Consider the following 21,324-nt stretch of genomic DNA (forward strand, 5'->3'; position numbering starts at 1 on the left):
GGCAGCAAGAGGTATGGTCTTGTGTGGATGCTGCAGTGCCTGGGGCACGACCTGCAGGAAGGCTGCCTTTGGGGGCCTTTCTCAGGGCTACTGTGGTATCACAGGGCAGCTCTTAGTGTCTTCTGTCCTGCACACAGGAAACTGTCCACCCTGTTTAACTGGATGAGAGAAACAACCTCAAAACGGCCAAGCCCTGGGAAGATATTGAAGATCTTGTTATCAAGATGCTGATCTCCGCTCACCCCATTGTGAAGCACCAGTACCACAGTTGCTTTCCCCAGCACGTGACTGGCAGTGCCTGCTTTGAGATCCTGGGCTTCGACATTTTACTGGACAGAGAGTTGAAGCCGTGGCTGCTGGAGGTGAGGGGGGAATCTCCTGCTGGGCTGAAGCAACTCTGGAAGCAGTGGAGAGCTGAGAGCTGGGGGATGCTGCGCAGCAAGGGGCGGTGGGCTGAACAGAGCTGATCTGCTTCAGAAGGGCAACGTGAGTCCCAAAATCATTGAGCTGTGAATTCAAGTAGCCAGGCGAGCTGCTGTAGGCTAAGCGGGACTGGAGGGTGTCCCTGTCCATTCCCTGGACACCCTCTCCAAGAGCAGGGAGTGCCCTGAACCCAAGGCCTTCTTGACCTGTAAGAGCATCTTGAATCTCGACAGCTGCTCCACACCCCCAGTCCTGCGGGCTGTGGAGTGTGAGCGGCCGGACGACTTCATCGGAAAGTGTGTGATAGGGCTGGGGCTGGGGCTGGGGCTGGCTGCTGGCAGCACTTGCTTGGAGATGGGGTCTGAATTAGCTCCTTGTTTTGGCAGGTGAACCACTTTCCCAGCTTCACCACAGACTCTCGCCTGGACCGCGAGGTGAAGGACGCGCTTCTCCGTGATACCATCAGCCTGATAAACATGCCTGCCTGTGACAGAAGGAAGGTGCTGGAGGAAAACAGGCAACACGTAAAGGAACAGCTCCTGCACAACCATCAGACTCTCCGTGCATCCAGGTACCGCTCTTCCCCATAATCCACAGGTCCCAGTGAGAAAAGATCTCCCCAAGGCTTCAAACTTAAGCTCCCGGACGCTGCGACACTCTAAGGCCTTGGAGGAGAAATCTCCCAAGCCATTGGCATCCTGCAAGGAAGCACCAGGGCTTGTCTCTGGGCACGAGGAGACTTGAGGCGCTGGGTGCTCTGGGTCCTGTGCATCGAGGTCCATCCCCATCGAGCCCACTGCCCAGGCTTTTTCTGCTGTGTAGAACAGGGGGCGGTGGGTGGGCAGGAACCCCTCCAACTCCTGTTTCAATTATGACACCCAAGAGAACTCCAGGCTGGAGCTGCTGAGCATGTTAACCCCGTACTCAGCCTGCCCCTGCAGCCTCAGCTGCTCCAAGCTCCCCGCTGGCCTGCGAGGAAAGCTCCTGACAGTGTGCGGGGTGGCAGAACTTTTAAAGGGAAACCCAGGAGTTCCCCAGGTCTGGGCCAAACAGCATCTTGGGGCAGGCAGGAACATGAATGCCCACGGTGTCAGCAGTCAGTAAGCTGGGCATGGGATCGCCACAAGATCGCCAGCTGCACTTCAGTCCAGGAGCTCCCCATCTCCTCTACCACCTGTGTGTGGCACAGACATCCCTTGCACAGTGCCAGGGCCTCACAGGATGCCAGTGTGATCAGTAGGGAAGGTGGCCAAGGGGCCCCCCCCTCAGCCTTCCTCCCGATACTGTTGTTAATTAGTTTAGTGGGCAACTATTAGTTTGACATATCCAAATGTCTAATGTTACAATAGCTGGGAAGAGATAGTCACTGTTGAGCACATGTTTTATCATGAGCAGTTGGTTTACGTTTGAGAAAGAACTGAAGGTTGGATAGAGGAGGCAACAAGAAGAAACAGGAACAAGATAGTAGGTGCTGCTGGTACCAAGGATAAAGAGGAGACAGATACCAGAATTAAGCAAAAGAATGGTGCAATTATTCAAGAAGGGAACAGTTTAAACTGACCCTGTGTTTGTAACTCAGCAATCTGCACCACAGGTGAAGAACAGACTGCAAGGAAGACTATGAGACTTCCTCCAGAAGACCCCAAAAGACCACCACCACATAGCAGTGTGCCTGCCCTAGAGTGAGGAGGCTGATGATGATTTCTCAGCACTGCTTTGAATAACCCAGCCTCTTCTCAGAATTCTTATGTATATGTGTGACTGTGTGTAATAAATATCCGACTGATTGTTGACAACTGGTCTGAGTGGGAGAACATTTTTAGCTCATGTCAGCTGAAGCAACTGATTTGTGGAAATCTAAAGAGTGTAAAACGAATACTATATGGGAGGAGGACTGAGAACTTTGAATCTCTCATTCAGGTGCAAGAATAAGTCTTTGCCCATTTATACAGGTTTATACAGGTTTATACAGGTTTATACAGGCTTTTTATTTGAACTTATTTGAATTTACATTCAGTTTAGGTACATTCATTGCAGGGAAAACGCTCGTTTAGAACTTGCCCAAGGTGGGCAAAAACAGGGGGGAGGGATGTGGCAAAAGAGCCCCCTGGGGTGTATTTTGGCCCATTGGAAAGATATTGCAGGGTCAGGAGGAGCAGAAGATGGAAAGACCCTGATTAACTATTGCAATCAGTGGTGGCATCTGTATAAATTAGGACATGGGGTAAAATGGCCTCGTACTGGATCTTTAAATGAGAACACTATTTGACAATCGATGCTGTTCTTAAAAGGGAACAAAACTGGGATGAGGCTTCCTATGCCAATATGTGTTTCACCCTTTGTAATCACCTGGAATGCAAAAAGATTGTGGTTTAACACCCCACAGGATCAGAAATAATAAACAGAGTGGGGGGAAACTGAGCAGGTGCTGTTCAGCTTGTAGTATGGGCCAGAGGGGCAGAAAAGCAGGAAGGAGGCATAAACCAGAGGACCCACCTGATCTGTATCGGCCACCCCCAAAAGCACCCTCAGAAGATGATTCGGAAAGTGAAAGCAGTTTCCCCCATAGCCCCATCTCTAACAGAATTGGGAGCAAGAAGGGACAAACTACACTACAGGCCCCTGAAGGGAGGCTGTGGGACCTCATGGAGGGACTGCTGTGGAGAAAGTTCCGTGTTCTTTTGTTTTCCAAACCTGGGAAAGGAAGGCTAAGAACTATCGGGACAATCTGGCAGGGGTGGGCAAGCATTTTCAATTTCTTATCAGGCAGCATCACCCTGATTGGGATGAGGTACAACTCTTGTCAGACCATTTAACAGAAACTAAGAAACAATTAGTTTTAACAGTGGCCCAGGATTCAGCGAGTGATCAGGTGAATGGAGCAGGGGAAGATAAAAAGGATTCTTCAAGACCCACCTTGGGACCCTAATAAAAGTGTCCACATGAAACTATTAAACACGTACAGGGAATGGATAATAAAGAGAATGGAAAGAGCCATCCCCAAAGCAATCAATTGGTCGGCCCCGGTGTTAGTGGGGCTGAGAAGGGGCTGCTGAGGGAACCTTAAGGCTGGGAACAGCTCTTAGCTTTTGCTGCCTTTGCTGCGGTTTTTCCTGTTGAAGATGCTCTCTAGTGGCAAGAGAGGCGTAAGGCACCCTTAGGACTGTTCAGGTCACTAGACAAGGCCGGATCCGCAGTGTGAGCGGGGCTGAGAAACAGCAGCCAAAGAAAAGTTGTGTCCCAGAAACACCTTTCAGTTCCTGGGGCTTTCCTGTGGGAGAAACGTCTCCTAGAGTTTGTGGGGCTGAGTAAGGGCTGCTGTGGGAACCTGAAGGCCAGAAACACATTTTAGTTCTGGCACCTGTTGTGCGGGAGCATTCGCTGCATGATTGGCGTTTTGAGGCTGCATGCTGAGAGAGTTTTAGAAAGAGGAAAATATTATCACTGTGCAGGTGGCTAAGGCTAGATCTGGGGTTATGGGCTAAGGGGCTGGAGAGCAAATCATATGAGGAACGGCTGAGTGAGCTGGGGCTGTTCAGCCTGGAGAAGAGGAGGCTGAGGGGAGACCTTATCACCACCTACAACTACCTGAAGGGAGGTTGTAGAGAGGTGGGCGATGGTCTCTTCAGCCAGGTGACAGAAGATAGAACAAGGGGCAATGGCCTCAAGCTTTGCCAGGGCAGGTTTAGATTGGATATTAGAAACAATTTTTTTACTGAAAGAGTTGTCAGGGCCTGGAACAGCCTGCCCAGGGAGGGGGTTGAGTCACCATCCCTGGATGTTATCGTGGGTTTCCCAGTCACCAGTCGGAAACCAGTTAATTCAGTTACAAACTTAATTTTATTAATTTAGCAGGCGGCAATTAAGCAAACAGCGCTGGGCGGCCAGAGCGTCTCAGCTCTACCAACGGCACGCACCGTCCCTCTCCAAATTCAGGTTTTTATAGTCCTTTAGTTCCGGGTCCCGATTGTTTCACTGAGGCTTCTTCTGCACATGCGCCAGTTGTTGTTAGGGGGTCGTCTTCTACCTCCTAGTGGTCGATGGGATGAAGTTGCTCCTCTTCCTCACTTGTCCCTTAGTTGACCCCTCTCCCATATTTGGTCACCTTTAACAGCAAGCTCATTCATTGGCTACTTAATTTCTATGGTTTCCACTTCTAAGTTACCTATAACTCAATTCTATGCTTCGTTAGCAACTAACAATATACGTTACACAATCATTCTTACAAAAATCAGAACGTTACAACCTGTTTCAAGGTACATGTGGTTTACTGAACAAAGGCTCATCTATCACAATGCACATATGTTTAAGTATGCATATATTATTGAATGATAATTGGTAAATAATCCTTATTAATGAGCATGTCAGGCTTCCGTCAGTGTTCAGCCATAGATGAGTCATTTTTCCCCATCTCTCCTTAAAACTCACTGATTGGGCTTTACTTTTAAGGTCTATGCTAGCTAATTAGGGAATTTCAGTAATCTATTTTTAATATGTACCATCTTCTGTTCTTTTTAGTGTAGCCTTAAGATAGACTTTTATCTTTACTGCTGTGCACAGATCATCTGAAAATATAAGTTCTCTACTACATGACAACTCATAATGAGCCTTAATGAAGCTTGGGAACAGCTGTTAAAAACTCCAGTTGAATAGGTTTGCCCAAGCAGCAGTAGCTTAGGATGCTTCTCTTATAGCACTGTTGAGTCATCTGTTCACCATACATATAATGAGAAAAATCAAAAATTAAATACTAAAGCAGCTTAATCCTTTTTCCTTAGATATTTTATTTTAATCAGAGTTTTAATAAGTGCATTATGAACCATCATCTCTTAAGCCTTTCAGCTTTTTAATTATATTCCTGCTCCGAACATCGACAAAAGCAAATGTTATTATGCAAATTTTGCTCCAAATTTGTGTCCTTACCAAGAGCATAAGAAACAGAGTTCAAACTCCATTTTTAATTATACTACAGATAAATGAGCTCCAAATTGTTAGAAATTACAAAAAGCTCTCACGATTTTACATGTTACCTAATCTACAAGTCAGAAGATTATATATTTGGGGTAGGATAAAGGATTTTAAGAACTATGAAGGTTAAACATGATTGAAACAATTTCCATTACTTTATATTGTTTGTCTTCTCTTACTGAACCTTCATCACTTTGACAGTAAGTATACAACATACGGGACTTTCCATTTTTTTGTACTCATTTCTGATTACATGGATGTTTAGGTGCCCTCCAGCCCTCCAATTTATTTATTTTTTTAAACATAATTTACTCCTCATTCAGTGTTCTGATTGAAGCAGAAGGGAGCAGTTCACTTTCATGTATCAACTGCAAAGAACTGTTTCATGAAACATCAGATTTTTTTTCCTCCAGTATCCTTGTTATCTGGTTTTGTTCCAGTAACACCTAAAGGCCTAATTCCCACTCTACTAGGAATGGTACAGCTGCAGAAAAGAGATAGTATAGCTCAAAGGCACATCGCTGAAGTCTAGAGCCAAGGGATGAATAAGAACTCAGATGACAGGAGATAGGAGGAGATAGATGATTACATTGAACCTGATAAGCAGAATCCACAGAACACCTGATAAACTCCTTCTTCTTCCTTCAATCAATGTTTCCCAATAAAAGTTTCAAAAAGTCAACACTGCCTGCCATTGCCAACATTTTAAATTATTTACATCAACCCAATAAAGCCAAAAACTACCCATAGGCAGTGGGCTTCAGATCTTTAGTTAATTTAATGGTTTAGTTGTTCTGTAGGGAAATGCCAAGAAATAAAAGATTCTTGATGGATCTGTATATGCTGAACAACAGGAAGTCTGCTGATGCCCTGGTCCAGCGAGTTTCACTGTTGACTGCAGTGGCACAAGAATTCATCATCTTCTTCACTGATTCCAAACTCTAGTATGATTTGACTGCCTTGTGCAGAGACTTGAAACTGTTCACTTGTGGAAGAACTGTTATTTGCTGAGTCTTTTCAGGGATCCAGTCTCATGGTTTGAGACGCTAGTGACACTGGCGGTTTATTTTTACGATTGTTTGCTTTGGTGGATACTACACAATTACCACAACTCCACTGACAAATAACAAATACGTAGCTGGAAAACAATGGATTTGCACAGCTTAGACCTGAAGTTGGCAGCTTATACACTGGCTTCCTTTCTAAATTGTGATCATCCTAACAACAGTGCTATTCAAAGCTCACTGCAAGCAAATAAAAATATTGCACTGTAACTCCCAAAAAGAAAAATGAAGACTGAGGCAATGATTCCTAGTTAAGAAGGACCTTATCTGAAGTAATTGCACTGCAAATAGTGTAAAGCATCCTAGTTAGAATCTGATGCAAGACAGTTGGAGATTTGCAAGTTTCTGTAACATAGCGTTACACACCAGAGTCTTCTGCATAAAGCAGTAATCAAAAGCTGCTTGAACACCTTCATTTTCAGAAGGGAAGGGTAAAAATAGAATAAGGTTGGGGATTTTGAGGCAGACACTTTCTCTCAAGTAGCCCTCATAGGTCACATTATCTGCATTTGGTCTGCGAATTCACTCCCAAGAGTCACATAATAAAGGGATAATGGTGGTAATGTTGTATAATGCAAAAGTTCTAAGTAAAACTAGCAAACCTTATTAGTAGCAATGGAAACCATACATGTGAAAAACAGCACAGTGACAGTGAAATTTTAGAGCAGCAAATAGAAGGGAAACAGTTCCAAAGTCATTCACAAATAGGCCTTTACATGCATGTGAAATGCCTATAAAAAGTACCCTGCACAACATGCAGAAAAGTCTTTACACACTACAACAGAACACGAGTATAAATCAGCCTCTCAAAGATGGATTTAAAAGTTCAGAAGTTATTTCATGAGAAATAAAAAAGAAAAAACTAAACACTTGGGGAAATCCACCTAATATCTCTAGTCTCAAAGCACAGTGGCTTTATCAGGTCTATCAGGCCATTAATCTAAGATGACACTTCGTGCCTTCAAGCATTATTCCCAAACAAGATATTTAGTCTTTCGAAAGAAAATTCACATTTTTGCATCTTAAGAAAAAAAAACGCAGCAGGAGCCTACTGGCTCACAACCTATTTTACACTACTGCTCTTTTGTTTCTTGTCTTATATAGGAAAGAGTCTGGATATCCTGATATATGCACATCAGTTATTGCAGAAGGAGAGAAGGGAGGAAGTTTGGAAGAGAGGAAGAGAGCAAAGAAGGAATTTTTCTGTCACATTCGATACAGGATTAGCTGGAGGATAGTGGAGGGACCATTTTACAATACTTCAAGCCCAACTCTGTACACAAGACTGCACAAATTCTATTTTGGCAGACTCCCGGACAAACAGACCATTCAGCAGAGTCATTGCTCCTGGCTCAACAGGAAAAATCTTCTTAAGCAAGATGTTAAGCAAATCGCCTTCTCTCCTTTCTCTGAAAGGTTACTTATTTCAGAAGAGGGATTTTTTTTTATATAGGATTATGTAAATAGCCTTCCAGAGCCAGTCTTCACATACACAGAGTATCACAGTTACAATGGGGGACAGGGTTTCTCCCACTCTTTTATCCAGGAATTCATCAATGAGTATTAATCGTGCATGTAAGCAGTTACTCCAGGGAAAATAGGAATAAATTTCAGAAAAATATCTCATTTTTCTAGTCCTTAATAGGCAAGCCAGTGACAATAACTGCCTAAATCATACCTTAGATTTAAAAAAAAAAGAGAGAGAAACAATAGAAGTATAAATTAAAGCAGAGAGGAAAATTCATCACTTAAGTGGCAATTCTTTAGTACATCACCTGATCTAAGCCATAAGCAGCTTCACAGCTTGTGCCAGATTATGTTGGGCAAGAGTTACCTGTATTTGAAAATGCAGTGATCACTGCCAAATGAAAATAGGCTGAAAGTATCAAGCGTTATGTCCTATGGAACCTGCTTTGGCAGGGGGGATGGACCCGATGATCTCTTGAGGTCCCTTCCAACCCCTACGATTCCATGATCTGATCTGGCACCAGGAAGTCTCCTCCATCCTCTGAAATATCACAGTCTCGCTTGAAAAAACTGTACACCTTGAGCTACTGCACTGAGGCATAATAAAAAAATTTTTTTTCATTATATATTTCAGTTTACTTTGAGGACAGAGGAAAGCAGTGTCAAGGCAAATACTGAGTCTACTCGGATTCCTGTTTCTTTGGCCTAAACTGTACCTAATGAAATCTAACTTTAGCACAGATATTCCATTACTTTGAGAAAAACATAGTTATTGCACTGGTAGGAATCATATAAAAGCAGAAATTGCTTGAATCTTAAGGAAGGTATAAAAGATTAAAAATAGAAATAAAAGACTCTTTAATAATAATAATTTCAAAATGTACTGGTAAGGCCATGAATTCAAGCCTTGATTAAGCTCTGTAATTATATATTAGGTAAAGACCAAAGCATCAAAACTAAACAGTACCAGTTTGTACAACACGGTGTGCTTTAATGAATCCCTGGAGCTACTGTTTCAAATATTAGCAGTGTTTAATTTTTATTATTTTTTTTTTTTAGTATAACCACTCAAATGGTACTGTATTTCTAGGTAGGCTTTACAAAAATGTGCTAATCTTTGCTGAGCATATCCAATTCATTCCAGCACTCCACTGATGTTATATAAAAGACATAATATATTCAAGTAACATTAAAATTGGTGCAGAAAATGACTAGCAGCTTCTTCGTTCCCATTCAGGCTTTTTTCACTTCTACATGTATTTAAGACTTACATATTTTTACTTCTTTGCTGCTCCATCCCATTTCTCTCTGAAATTAAACCAAAAAATCCTGCTTTTTCAAAACCACCATCTTCATTTCATAAATTCCCCCATTACTATATATTTCCTAAATAATATTTTTCTAAGTGAAAATATTCATAAATAAATATTAACAGATAACAAAATTATGGCATTATTTCAACCAATTTTTTGGCGTTCTTGCTTTGTTTCCCCCTGATTCTAACAGCCTGCTTTATTGACAGTTTCAGCTGGCTGCATAACAGGATACAGCAGGAGATCAGTGCATGTATTGACATTCTCCACAATGCCTACTAATAAACAAATTCATAAAGCTTGTCTTGTTAAGTCAGATGAAGAAAACTTGATAAGCACACCTAGTATTGCTCACATCTAAACACTGGTTTCTACAATTATTTAATTTCTTCATGAGTCCTAGCATAATGGAGAGAGCTACAGCATCAAAATATGGAGGCCACAACCCCAACACCAGCCGCAGAGGGAAGCAGAGTACCACCAGACACACTAAACAGTGAAAAGCTAGGAGGATTGCCTTTATTCTGAGCTGGCATGCTTTTGTGCACCTGCAATCTAGTGCAAAAGGAGCAGCCAGCAAACCAAGCATTACTTCCAGACTGTGGCAGAAAGGTCTCCATAGTGACGACAACTACCAGAAACCCATGCCTAACAAGATACCCCTAGTCGATATCATGGTTAACTTTTCAGAGAGGGACCGCAAAAGTCTGAAAACACATTACTTCCACTTTTTCCACCAGTGCTTTCATTGGTGTTAGACAAGCCTACATCACAGCCCCACTATAAAACACACATCCTGACCAGCATTCTGAAGTAACGCTGAAAGGGTGAGCTCCTAGCGTGTTGTCAGCAAAATCAAGCACACTACTCTTCTCACATATGCAAGAACAATTAAAGTAAATGTATCTGAAACAGATGTGTGTGCATAAATATCTGGAAGCACTGCTGTTCTCACCCACTACTTACCCAGAGATTGCCAGAACACATGTGCTAATTGTCCATGAAAATCAGAATATTTTGCCAGATCTGAATTTTCAGTTGATAGTCATATTGGCAAGAAAAGCATATTCTCAAGACCTCCTAACTATTCTTCCTAGTGGGAGATAAATAGTACTATGTGTTTTCACAGCCCATATTTTACATATGTTCATCACTCACAGACAGTGCAAGTATTTGATGCACATGCAGTACAAAGACAGGTAAAACAGTTAAAAACTTTTCAAATTTCTTTAATATCTCTGCTACCTATTTAGTGAGCCATTTCAGCATGCCTATAAACACTGTAGAATTCGCTTTGTGGCATAAATGCTTTTCAAACAAGGATAGTGTTACAGCAAACATTGCTGTTACTTATACTTCTACAAAAGTTATTCTATATCCTGTAGTCAGTGAAATCCTAGCACAAAGTGCTATAAGCCATGTAAATCTGCAAAATAGGTAGTTATAAAATAAGTCATTAATAGGGAAAATTTTCCAATTTTTTTTACTATTTATTTAGAAGAGGTACAGAAGAATATGCTTTCTAGTATAAATTATTCTTCAAAACTTAAACATCCTTTAATTTTGTGTCAATTACCTATTTTGTGTCCTGGCGAGGTTTTCTGTATTTGTTTGGGGTTTTTTTCCTTTCTTCTCTCAACAAGTCAACAGTGACTTGATTTGTTCAATAACATCTAACCAGGCATTAATGTGGAAAAATGCCTAATACTCATGTTTCATGCTGCAAAAAGTACCACACTTTCCTCTTCTGATGACTTTTCTTAGTTTTAAATAGTTTTATTTAGTTTTTAGTTTAAATAGTTTTAAATACAGCGGAAAAAAAAATCTTATCTTACTCAGTATGAACTATCTGAGTGATGCTACATGCGAATAAACAAGCCAAGGCTACCTTATCAACATACATCTAAAGATGCAAGTAAATACAAATAGCTAAGACTTCCAAATAAAAACATATTTGCAACATGTTTTCAGAGCAAGATATAGTTGTGTCCCTAAAGAAACTGATATTCACTGTGTTTTTTTAATCTTCCCACATCCCAGAGTGGGGATACATTCATTCACCTTGAAGAGTCACTGACCAATGTTTTGTAGGTCTCACACACACTTAAAAATAATTGGATTATTTGTAGACATTAATGTCTTCAGCTACTTCTGACAGCTCTGTATGAGTACTGATATAAATTCAGAATGAAAGAAAAGCAGTCTCATATCAAAAGATCTTTAAGGATCAAGACTTTGGGGAAGGAAACAGAATTTACCAAAGAAGGAATCTTGTCTTCAGTTATCTATTAGAAGGATATGAAGAAGATGGCATCAGACTTCTCAGAGGTATGCAGTGAAAGCAAGAGACAATTGGAAAAGCTGCAACAAGAAAAACTCTGATAAAATATTACGAAAAGAACGCCCAGTAGAAGAGCAATGAAAAACTGGAGCAAGTTGCCAAGAGAGGCCATGGAGAGCTTTACAGACATTGAAAGCCAAGAACCAGATCCTGAGAAACCTCATCTCAATTGAGGTTGGTTTAGTTTAGGTGTATTTGCTCCTCTGTGTGTGCATTAGAGCAGAGGTTCCTTTAAATACAAGATACCAAGATTCAACTTTAATACAAGATTTCTGCATGTAGGTAAAACCATATACAGATTCACTATCCCTTCTTTCCCGACCTTCTCTTAGTTTTTCAGCAAGTATTGGCAAATATGCAAAGAATTTACCCCTTTGTAATGTGCCTACTGTTAAATCTGCTGTAGGATGGCACAATTTCAGGATTAGAAAAAATAAAACTGAAAAAAGGTGATTAAAAGTCTTATTACTCTACCTACATTTGAACAAAAATAGAAATAAAAATACTTCAGAGAAAAAAGGAATTGTTTTCCAGTGTGAAATGAAGCTTCTTCCCCTTTCCCCTAAATTAGCATCAGTGAGACTTGTTTTTAAACACATACAGCATACTTCTGTAAGCTCTGGGGTCCTACACAGTAAAGTAAATATTTGGTTGCAGTGAGTGCTTTGCCTTCAAGTTTTACATTTTGAAGGGGAGGGGTTTGAACCCACTGTCCTGTGATTGCCAGCCAGTGAAATTTAACCCGAATAAATCTGTTGAAAATTAAAAGATACCTATATTTTTGTTATATTCATGGTGAAAGCCTGAAAAGTAGAATAGAATCTGGAGTGTTCAAAGGATTCCTCTACAGGTGGGAGGATTTTAACCTTTCGATGTGCTTTTATTACTCCTAAGACTTGAGTGCACTCTATGTAAGCACCCTTGTCTTCAGATCATTGCAGTACCATTTAACATCAATACATCATTAATGTTTCTTTACTTTTTGGTTTTGTTCACATAAGACAAGGACCATTAGCCACAGACAGAACGTGTGTCAATAGAGGCATTAACACATGAAAGTCAGCACAATACTTGCACAGTGACTAACAAGTGTTTTTCCTTACCTATCACCTCAGTAGTATACTAAAACTTTCAAGATATCATTATTTATTTCTGGATGGAATTTTAACCAATATCAAACCAATTAAAACACAAATAATTAAAATCTCATTATCAAACACTGTCTACCTACGGTATGATTTTGGTGGTCCTGATGAAAAGAATGGCAATGCTTTATACGATGGTTTTCTGAGGAACATGTTATTTAAAGCAACCAAGACAATCATATTGTCAATTACTGTAAAGCAATAGATAATTATTTAATCATACTGGGAATTAGCACCAAAGATATAATACAGTAACTGCATGAGCACATAATCCTTCTTGTCTTATATAATGATACCACTTACTTTTAACTTTAAACTATTTACCTGAAACTGATAGCAGCCACATATGAGTCAAAGGGTTTTAACACCATGCTCTCCATCACCTTGACAAGGAACAGTATAACACAGGCCATGGGCTTTTGCTTTCCAAACACATCCCTCCATATCTTTTCCCACAAAGGGCACGATTTAATTTTAGGGATGGTATCAAAGGCTGAGACAGCTCCTGAAACTGAAGGCATATTGATAAAACGCAATCTGAATGCTGTTGGGATGCCCAGGATTTCCTCAAATAAAACAGCTGGGCTTTAAACCTCTAACACATTGAGCAAATTTTCCCTAGGAGAAGAAAACAAAAAAAAGTCTTGGCAACTGAACCTGGCACTATGTCATTCATTAACTGTGTTACAGCGGTTACATGCCCCAAAACCCTAATGATGCCCTCAATGCAAATAATGCAGGTTTGCCTTAAAATAATGAGCCAACTTAAATCTGGGTGCACTTCCAGGGAATCAATTAGAGCTAAGCCAATGCTAAATATGACCCACTGTACACCACTGACTTAAAATGGGCTATTTTATGTGCAATAGCTGCTGATTTTATGCTGACACTTTGCCAAGCAACCAACTTGGCAAAAATTGAAGTGGTCTTTAATCACAGTTTCAGTTAAATTACATTCTTCAGCAAAACATGCTCATGACAAACAATAAACTGACAGACACTAGCCTCTCAAATTCAAGGTACAGCTACTCAAACAGAGCTGTTGCCAAATAAACAAACTCATTTGAATTAAAAAAAAAATATGGCCCAATAACGAACCTTTTCCTTTCCTGGAGGCATGCTGCCAAGTGCAGATATAAGACACAAAATTATGTACCTTTTCGAGAATAGGTCTTTTGTTTCAAACATAAACATCAATAATTTCAATTTAACAGAACACATCTTTATAACTAAGTAACATAAAATTGTATCATGATGACAAACATACAAGTAAAACATATTAAAAAGTTATGGAAAAAAGCAGATATTTTGGGGCTGTGTCACTAAAGGGTACTAAAAAGCACTTGCTTAATTATACCAGCAGAGATCAATAGGATTGCACACTTCCTTAAAGCTAAGCATCTAATGAGCTTCTTTGTGATTCCAGGTGTGGGTAGGCACATTGCAAAGTTCTTTTATATGATATAAACAGAAATAAAATTTAAGTCACACTACTCAGAATGGATATGCTAAGAACAGGAAATCAAATATTTTCACTTCTCCAATTTCTAAAAACTTTACAAATGAGAACTTTTCACTTGACTTTCACCTGTTAACATACCTGATAAAAGTATCTGCTCAAAGCAATCCTATTCAAGGCACAGAGAATCCTATCTTCCAGCAGCAACACAGAATTATTATTTTTTTTTTTTAAGAGAAAGTTCTGGCTTGCATCTGGACACTTCACTTTGTCAGCTTTCATTTCTCAGGCTACAGTTGCAGACATCCTTCTCTTCTTCAAATGCTTGAGGCTTTATGGGGTAAAGTATCCAAAATAAGAGGTACTGAATAATGCCTTAAATTCTGGTAGCAGTAATGGGACTAAGGCAAGGCATTCCTTACTGTACTGCTGTGAAAGCGTGCTTTGGTAAGGTGCTACATGTTGTTATTAGAGCTCTCTTAATAAATATCATCAGTAGAGATACAGAAGCAATAAGTTACTCAATTTAAAATTCTATTTCAGGTCATATATTTTATTTGTTGTTACTGGCTTTTATCTGTAAGACTGACAGACAAAATAGTCATTTATGTGATTTAGACACCTAGCCATCTCATTTTTGCACTGTGTGCTCCAAGAAAAGGCTAAGAATTACATTCAATGTTGACAATTTATATTCAGCAGAGCCACTGTGTGACATCTCAATGTGTTGAGATATATCATACAGTTACCACTGTAGGCCACTTCAAAATTATCCTACTTTCCTTCATAACGCCATGTGGGGAGGGAGACATGCTGGCTTCTTTTGAAGTTCTTGAACCTTCTCACTCTAAAGCCCTCTGCTGAGTAAAAATATCTGGCAGTCTGCAGATTTCATTGTCATCTACTTTCAACACATCAATTTCCCCAGAGACACAAGTGGATTGATTTTTAAAGTTGGGTTTTTTTGTTGTTTTTTTTTTTAAGCTACCTTATACTTCAATGGAGATGCTAAAGTAGCAGCAAAACCAGACACTTTCAAGCTACTATCACATGTAAAACTGTCTACAGGGTTCCATTTCCTTTATGCTTACTAAATAAGCTTCTCTCTTTTCCAAGAGTCTTAAAACACTAAAAAGACCTTTATTCTGAAAGTGCTATAGTAAGTAACCAACCAGAAACCAATGGATGACCTTAGGAAAACAGACTTATTACCCAGATTTGTAGTAGACTAGATGATTTTTTCCTAATATGACTGGCTGTGAATAGTCCTCAAATATTTCCTCAAAATTTCCCTCCCTGAGCATTCACTCAGAAATTAAGGGTCATCTTTCTCATTCTACCCTGGTAAGCTTATATTGTCTTAGCATACCCAGAATTACAGTAAGAACCCAACATACGGTTTCTGAAGTGAAAAAAATCTTGTAGAAAAGCTAAGTTTACTGAAATAACATACATCAACATATTACACCAATATATTAGCCTATTTCTCTCAAATAAACGCTGTGAAGTTTCATGAGCCAATCCAAAAGAACAGTCAGCAAAACTTTAAGGGGAAGCAAGTAGCTGAAAAGATCTATTTGATTTTAGCTTCCTTTCACTATCAAATTAATAAATGATTTCAGTTCAGGAAATATAAAGAAAAGGTAAATTGCATTTTAATAAATACATCTCTCCATGTATATTCTGAGTAAAATATCTTACCAAAAAATCTTTGACAGATCATGACATTGCCAGACCAGCACATTTTTCATTTGCATGACTTCGTTTGTGATCCTATCACCAGAAATGCATAAAAGATCACATGTAATTTTTGACAGCACCTTCCACAGCAAGACTTGTTAACCCATCTCTAGATTACAATTTTGCTAATAGGAGTTTTGAAAACACTATTTTGCAGTATTACACTTCCTTAAATGAAAGAAAGGGCTGATAGAAAGCAACACATGTATAACAACCATAGCCTAAGTACACAAAGGCTGTCTGATTTCTAATATTCCTGTAGGAATACAGCCAGGCACAAACAACCTTAATATGACTTGAGTGAAGTCTTCAAGAGCAGTCAGACTCCCCCCAAAAATATCATTTTAGGCAGCAGCTGCACATGCTATCAACAACTACTTTCACACAACACAGTAAACCAAGGCCAAGCATAATTTTTTGCTTTGTTATTAACTGATTACTCCAGGGGACATATGAACGGGATCATTCCTCTATGAAAACTGGAGAGAAAAGTATGTAAATAACAAAAAGTAAAGGTAAGTGATCAACTTCCTGGTATTGAAAAGCAACCAGGCTGCCTAACAAATATTTAAAATCTGTTTTTTACATTGCAGGAAGAAAACACATTGTTAGTGTCATTTTACAATTGTTAGTTTTTACAAGATCAGTATGTACAGTACAATTTACTATCATCATAACTGTTTATCTTTTCAGTCACAGAAGACTGATAGGTATTATTGAATCAAATATGCAATTTATAATTTAGCAGAAATCTATGGCAATACAAGTCCAGGACAATAGACTGTAGTGCCAAGAATTCGCTAACATCAACACTTCCTCAGTTACAGTTTGCAGGATCTGGAAATCACAAAGTCTTAAAGACTCTTTTAACTAATGATCATCATGTTGGATATCCAGAAAATCGCTATGGCATGTGTAGAAATGAGATTCATAAGAATCTTTACCCTCTTGGCAAAGAAACTAATTTAGTGATTAGACTGCATGGTTAAAAACAACTCAACAAACACACACAAAAGCATAGTTAAAACGTCAACAAAATAGATTGATCCAAGTAATCATCATCCATATTCAGAATAGCATCAAAGACTTTTTCCTGAAGATAAAAGAAAGTTCCATGAATTCATTTTCAGCCTGCCATACTTATTAATTTCAGCATATTGCACCATGAATTATTCTTTTATAATCTCTACTAAAACAATTTGTCACTCATTTAGGTCTCAAGCCTTCTGAAAGCGACAGATCTTTTCTCCTACATCTCCGAGCTCTATTGAAGGTATTTTTAAAACCATTGCAGTACTAGTTAAGCTGTTTTATACCTACACCATAAAGCTTCACTAAGTAACTTTTTTCATTTGCGTTCACATTTCAAGTATTTCCCAGTCTTGGCTCAAAGACCTCATCTCCACTCAAAACATCATTAACTCTTAGAATCAGAGTCTGAAACTAGTCTTCCATAACATCATAAATGAACAGATATTTTCAAGTAGTTACACACAGACATCTCAGTTCAAAGGATCGGTTCATTCAAGTACAAAGCACATTAAAGTTCTTCATTTATTTATCTATACAATAGCCTCAGTAAGCATCATGACTACCTCCTGATTTCACTTAAAGTCTTCACAGGTAACTGCACACATTAACCACATAGCAAGCTCAATGGAACACAGCACTGTGAGAGCGGATAGAGACAAACACTAGGAAGTTGAAGTCTAGTAAGTTCCAAGACTAACTTCTTAATTTTTACACAAGTTTACTTTACACATACTATCAAAGACACTAGATTCTCATTCAGCAAGGAATTTCTACCATACTATTATTGTTCTACTATAGAAAACCTTATAGCCATCACCACTAAAGTCTCCTTAGAGAAAGGAGGAAAAATAAAACCCAAAGGAGAAAAGGGCTAAAGTTGGTATGGGAAGCAGAACGGACTATTAGCATTTTACTAGAATAACCATTAGTACTTAATGCTTCAAAAAGTTTAAGTAATTACCTGTTGCATTACAGAGACTAAAAGGCTCTAAACTTTTTTTTAAAAAGGGTTTAGCATTTTTTCCTACTGAATCAAATCCTACATAATGAAATCCAAAAACACTGGTTATTTTAAAGTAAGCGCTGCACTCAACAATTCAAACAGAAGAGGCTAACATTTTCCAGTTACAAGATTTCTTAGAAAGCTGCTCATTTTTAAGGGAAAAAAAGTATTATGAGGATGTCTCCACTAGCAATACTCAGCTGCTCATCACAGTGTTAATTTGCCAAAGACTGAAAAAACAAGTTGCTCACTGCACCACTTCTTAGGCAAGACTGAGAAATCTCTATCTCTAGATCAACAGTAATAAGCAGAACCACCACAAATGTTTGTTGTACCATAGGCAGTTGCCCAACTCCACACCCAGAGAAAACATACCTTCACAATCAGATGGTCTGGAGATCAAGTCCTGTCACAATTTTTCCACTGTGAAAACTAAAAGAGCTCTGCTGAACAGGACGCCCTTCCACATCTACAAAACCAAACAAGCCTCCTTCCCCCAGAGACAAAAGCAAAACCTCCAGGCACAGAGGAAGAAAGGAAAAAAGGAAAGTAACTTCCAAGCCTTTCTTCCTCATATACAGTCACAAATGGTGCATGGCAGCCTCTCTTTGTCAGGAGCACTCAGTTTCACCTGAAGGCGATCCCACCAGAGCACTAAACTGATAATTGCTGGGTGAAACAAGTTATTTGCTTGAAATTAAGATGTAGACTATTACTTTCTAAGTTTAGCACATAGAACATGTTCTACCAAAGTCAGGTACTTGAAATCTTAGACTGAGTTTAGCTAATAAGATAATGTTCAAAGACTGGAAAAGAAAGGTCGTTTTCTGATTAATAAAATTGCCCTAGTTTCAGCTGGAATAGAGTTCATTTTCTGTCTAGCAGCTGGCATAGTGCTGTGGTTTGGATTTAGGGTGAAAATAATGCAGATAACATACTGATGTTTTTAGTTGTTGCCAAGCAGTCAAGAACTTTCCAGATTTTCAGACTGCTCTACCAGTGAGAAGTCTGGGGAAGCACAAGAAACGGAGAGGGGGACACAGCCAGGACAGCTGACCCAAGCTGGCCAAAGGGATATTCCATACATGGAGTCATGCTCCATATGTAACTGGGGAGGCTGGCCAGGAGGCAGAGCAGATCAGGACCTCATCATAGAATTATAGAATAGTTAGGTCTGGAAAGGACCTTAAGGATCATCAAGTTCCAACCGCCCTGTCACAAGCAGGGTCACCTCTCACTGGACCAGCTGCTCAAGGCCCTATCCAACATGGCCTTGAACACCTCCAGAGAAGGGGTATCCACCACCTCCCTGGGCAACCTGTTCCAGTGCCTCACCACCCTTGTAATGAAGAATTTCTTCCTAATGTCTGACTTCAATCTACCCCTTTCCAATTTAAAACCATTCCCCCATGTGCTACCACTACATGCCCTTCTAAAAAAGTCCCTCCCCAGCTTTCTTGTAGGCCCCCTTCAGCCACTGGAAGGCTGCTATACCTTGATGAGCACTGGCTTCATTTGCTGAGAAACCGTGCTGTTCATCACTTGTTTTGTACATTATTAGAATGATTATATCTTCCTTTTCTGACCTATTAAATTGTCTTTATCTCAAACCATAAGTTTTCCTTTTTTTTTTTTACCTTTTCATTCCCCCTCCCCTTATTTCTTCCCCACTCCACTGGGCAGGGGGGAAGGTGGTGAGCAAATAGCTGTGTGGCTATTTTAGCTGCTAGCCAGGTTGAACCACAAGAAAAATAAAAACACCTTTAACTACATAACACAAGTTTTAAGGAAGCTCTTTCTGTTACTTATTTCTCTCTGTATCAGCCAAGCATATGTCAACTGGACAGTATTTAATGTTACTGAGCTATGTTGTTACCTGCTGTAGTCAATAGCTTTTCTTTCAATAACAGCCTTTTCATTCCACACAAAGTACACAAGCTCAGTCCCTCAATCTTCTTTTATCATTATTCAATTAGACCTAAATGAAAAATGCATACAATAGCCTCCAATATCTTCCAATTTTCATATTTGTGATGTTCTTGCCTTTTCAGGAGTTACAGTACCCAAGCATGTACCCCCCTTTTCCTGCTGACATTTTCATTAAATTTTATGTCTTGTCTCCTGAATAAACAAGTCTCTAAGCATGCCTGGCATTCATTTTGGCAGACAATGTAATCAATGAAGTATTATAGCATTGCTAACCAGTATACCCCAGGAGCCAGTATACTCCAAGGAAAAAAAAAGTTCACCCACAACTGACATGATTTCATCTGAAAGAAGCTACTTGGGACATTTTGTAAGATTTTAAACTTGAAACTTGTCTATTTGGTACATTCACTACAATGATGGCTATCGACAATATAGCAGCGTACCCAGCTAGCTTGTAAGTTGTTAAAATACATATGTCAACTAAGTCCTAACATTAATATTACCGTAATTTTAACTGTACAACACTAACACTGGGTTAAAAATTTATGGCAATAGCCTTTGCCTTTTCCCCCTTCTTAGGGCAAGCAACTCTGCACATTTCAGAGTCAAAGGCCCCACAGAAAAGCTGAATAAACCTTTTGAACAGACATACCCAGGGACTGTCATTTTTAACAACGTCCTTATGGGTTTCTACAGCTCAGCCAACACAAATAGGGGAACCTGAGATGGATGAGCCCCCGCTCCCCTAAGGAAACACTATCTCAGGAGTATAAGGGCAGCTCTCTTGTCTGTTTTGTAAGTATACAATACCCAGAGAACTGATAAACTCTGAACAGATTATTTAGTTGCACCCAACAGTGAAAACATTAGTACAGACCCTTTCTCTAGAGTAAGGGGACATTTGGGAACCCATTTTGCTGTTATCCTTAGCAACTTCTCCAAATTAAGCCATTAAAACAATCTGTGCTGGAAACAGTGAGTTGACATGGAAGAGTTCAAAGAAAGCTACCTTCTTTCTTGCAAGTCCCTAGAACCCTATTAAACAGGGCTCAATGGATTTAATCCATTACATATTGCTCAGGACTTCTTTCGCAGAGGTGAAGCCTGAAAATTGAGGCACTTACACCTAGTTTTACAAAGAGCTCCCTGCAGAGAGACTTCTGCAGTCACCCTGGAGCCCTTATAGAAGAAAACTCTAATTAAGGGCCTAAAAACATGGCTAGATATCTAACCTGAGATATCTGCTTCAAAAAAAACCATTCCCCCTAAGAGCTTGGTTTGGAAACCTGCTCATAAATTTGCTTTAAATCTGTCCTAAAAAATACCACTTAGCATCTTTTACAGTGAGAAAGAGGTCACTCAAAAGGATTGTTATTAATCTTTCTCTTCCATGAGATGCTGCCAACATCACTAATGCTATTCATTTGCTCACAAATTTCA

The 21,324-nt window shown here is 39.6% G+C and overlaps 1 protein-coding gene across 1 annotated transcript in view; it reads right to left on the reverse strand.

Moving 5' to 3' along the window:
* The window catches only part of LOC311199750 (tubulin polyglutamylase TTLL13-like), a gene marked incomplete at both ends in the record, with an annotated part of 446,429 nt that overhangs the window by 332,973 nt on the left and 92,132 nt on the right, over positions 1-21,324 (reverse strand). The window lies entirely within an intron of this gene.

Source organism: Gallinula chloropus (assembly GCF_964237585.1).
Source record: "Gallinula chloropus genome assembly, chromosome: 21".
NCBI lineage: Eukaryota > Metazoa > Chordata > Aves > Gruiformes > Rallidae > Gallinula > Gallinula chloropus.